Source organism: Solanum dulcamara, chromosome 9, assembly GCF_947179165.1.
Source record: "Solanum dulcamara chromosome 9, daSolDulc1.2, whole genome shotgun sequence".
NCBI lineage: Eukaryota > Viridiplantae > Streptophyta > Magnoliopsida > Solanales > Solanaceae > Solanum > Solanum dulcamara.
Genome location: NC_077245.1, coordinates 3,447,983 through 3,451,349, shown reverse-complemented (window position 1 = coordinate 3,451,349; position 3,367 = coordinate 3,447,983). Strand labels below are relative to the sequence as shown.

The 3,367-nt window shown below is 33.5% G+C and overlaps 1 pseudogene; it reads left to right on the top strand.

Annotated features, from left to right (window-relative positions):
• Positions 1 to 1,059: 1,059 nt before the first annotated feature.
• On the top strand, positions 1,060 to 3,124 carry LOC129903020 (serpin-ZX-like; annotated as a pseudogene).
• The last annotated feature ends 243 nt before the right edge of the window (positions 3,125 to 3,367 follow it).

Sequence of the window (3,367 nt, the reverse complement as noted above, 5' to 3'; positions counted from 1 at the left end):
TTTACTATTATATACTCCTTCCATCTCAATAAAAAAGTTTGAACTAATTAACATGTAATACACCTTCCAAAGCACGAATTCAGATACTAATTTTTTAAATTGATATGATAAAGATTTCAGAACATTATATTTGTGAGATAATTTTATTTATTTATTGTCATTGCTCTTACACATTTTATCATTTTTCTTTGAAATTGATAAACAAAAATCAATGCAAACGTTAGTTAAGGGTGAAAAAGACTAGTAAATAGAGATCAATGATGAATTGGATGATAATTCATTTTAAAAATTATCTCAACTATTATATATCCCACCTGGAAGCCAATTGGACCAACGAAATATAGAAAACAACTTGATGACTATAATAATAAAAAAACCAAACTAACATGAGTAGGATTGTTCATGATTATGGTTAAAAAATCAAATTGAATAGCAATCTAAACCAAATTGACTAAAAAATTAATAATTGGTTTGATTTGGTTTTAAATTTTGAAAATTGATATTATTTTGATTTGGTTTTGATTTTACTAAGAAAATTGCAAAAATAACCAAACCGAATCGAGAATTATATATATAAATTTTATAATTATTTATATATTATTCACAAATAAAATATAAATATTTTATTAAATTTAAATTAGCTGAAGTCTTTTAACTTTACTATTTTTCAATCCCAATATTTAAATTTTGGTAAATAATTTTCTTGCCCCTCCCCGAATAGATCCTCAATTGTTGAGTTTGGAATTATTTTTTTGCTATAAAGATTTGACCTTTTAATCTTTGGTGTGTAATGACTTTAGCATTGCTTAAGTAAATTACTTTCTTAGTGTAATAATAATTTTAGTATTACTTAATTGAATCCACGAGAGTTATGCCCTCAACAAATTTATTATTTTTAAATTAAAAAAACCAAGAAAACCGAACCAAATTGATAATAACCAAACCAACAATTATTTTTTTGATTTGATTTAAGAAATTTAAAAATCAACTGAATTGATTTAATTTTAATTTTAACCGATAACCGGTTCAACCCCAACAACAAGAAGGATAGTTGACAACTCCCAAGTCAACCCTCCTTCTTCTTCTTTGCAAGTAAATATGGATCTTCGGAAGTCAATCACCAATCAGACTGACATGTCTTTCATGCTTGCTAAGCACATTTTCTCGAAAGAGGTTAAAGACGATACCAACCTGGTGCTCTCTCCTCTCTCAATTCAAATAGCACTTGGCCTCATTGTTGCAGGCTCTAAGGGACCAACTCAGGATCAGCTGCTCTCTTTCCTCAATTCAAAATCAATTAATGAACTCAACACTTTTTATTCTTATCTTGTCAATGTTGTCTTTGTTGATGGCACCCCCAACGGAAGTCCGTGTTTGTCCGTTGCTAATGGTGTTTGGATCGACCAATCACTTCCTTTCAAGCATTCTTTCAAACAGGTTGTGGATAATGTTTACCAGGCAGTTTCCAAGTCTGTTGATTTTCGGAACAAGGTATGCCTTTATTCATATTTTGTTTTACTGAAAGTCCTTTTGTCTTTAAGGGAGAAAATATTTGTATATAATTTAGACAATGCATGTGGGGTGGAGGGGATGGAGTGGAGGTGTGTTGGAAGGCGAGCGGGGTATTTCCACCCCACAAATGTCCTGTTTCCTGAGGGTACATATCAGGTGAAGCCTGATACCGTGTCAAATTAGGCTTTGGACCTAACTCACGTCCCAAAAACAGGAACTAGGATTGTAAGCCTTATATAGAGTTCAGTATTTCGTTCATTTACCAATGTGGGACATTTCATTCATCAGAAATCATTTTTCTCATTCTTAAGGAAATTGTTTTCCAAATCAACAGAACATGGGAAAATTTTTGGAGAACATTTTCCAAATTAAAGTTTTCCTCCATACCAAACACACCCTATAGCCTCCAAATATTATCATATGAAATAGACATGAATGAACAATGTTACCAACCACTAATTCATTTGAGATTGAGATGCAGTTGATTGATTGAAGGATCAATCTAACTTTGAAAGAGTGAAAGGAGCAAAATTAGAACACAGCTTATATTGCTTAGCATCAAGTAGTATAATCTTCCTTTGTTGGCTTAAATCAGCAAAAGTATCACATACTCCTGGCTAATTACTAGTACTGTCATTTTTTTTAGAACCATAATCTTCGTTTGTTAGCTTTATTGAAAAGGAAATTGTAGGGTAAAACATATACTATGTGCTGATTCTATCATTCTGTGTTTGTCTTACTAATTGGTTAGCCTGCTGAGGTTGCCAATCAAGTCAATCAGTGGGCTAAAATGAAGACAAATGATCTCATAAAAGAGATTCTTCCTCCAGACGCAGTTAACGACATGACGAGGCTCATCTTTGCCAATGCACAATATTTTAAAGGAGCATGGGATGAGAAGTTCTATGCTTTCGAAACGAAAGACCATGAATTCCATCTTCTCAATGAAGGATCTGTTCGAGCACCCTTCATGACTAGCCAGAAGAAGCAGTACATAACAGCCTTTGATGGCTTTAAAGTGTTGAGGCTTCCTATAAACAGGGCATGGACACTCGTAGCTTCTGCATGTATATCATTCTGCCTGATGCCCGTGATGGATTACCTGCTTTACTGGACAAAATCAGTTCAGAACCTGGATTTTTAAATCGACATGTTCCATATGAAAAAGTTAAAGCACACAAATTTCTCATCCCTAAATTCAAAATAACTTTCAGGTTTGAAGCTACTAAAGTTCTATGGGGGCTTGGCCTCAAGTTGCCTTTCTCTCCGGGTGGTCTCACTGAGATGGTTGATTCCCATATATCTAAGAAACTGTTTGTTTCAGATTTTTATCACAAGTCCTTCATTGAGGTAAATGAGAAAGGAACTGAAGCTGCAGCTGTTACCGCTGTCATATTGATGCAACAATGCATGAGCATTGACAAGGAAATAGACTTTGCCGCGGACCCTCTCGCTGGTTAGCCCATGTGGAAAGTAACAAAAAATGAGTAATTGGAAGGAATGAGAATTGTTGAACTCGCTATATTATATGGATAAGCTTTTGATTATGTAACATTGATGATTAGGACAAAACTGAGTGGTGTTATATTTCTGAATAACAAGTTTTCTAATATATGTTTGTAACTGTGTTGATGCACTTTAATGATGAGACCTTGTTACCTTTTATCTCTGGCATCTTACATAATTGACTCTGGTTTATGCTTAAGTACTGCATGGACGGACAAAGTGTTTACACCAAATCAATGTTTGTACATACACTTATCTTACTTAATCATGGTTAATTAATGAATATTTACCCTCATTAACTCACTTAACCATCGTAAGTTGAATTGATTTGGTATAAATACCCTGTGCG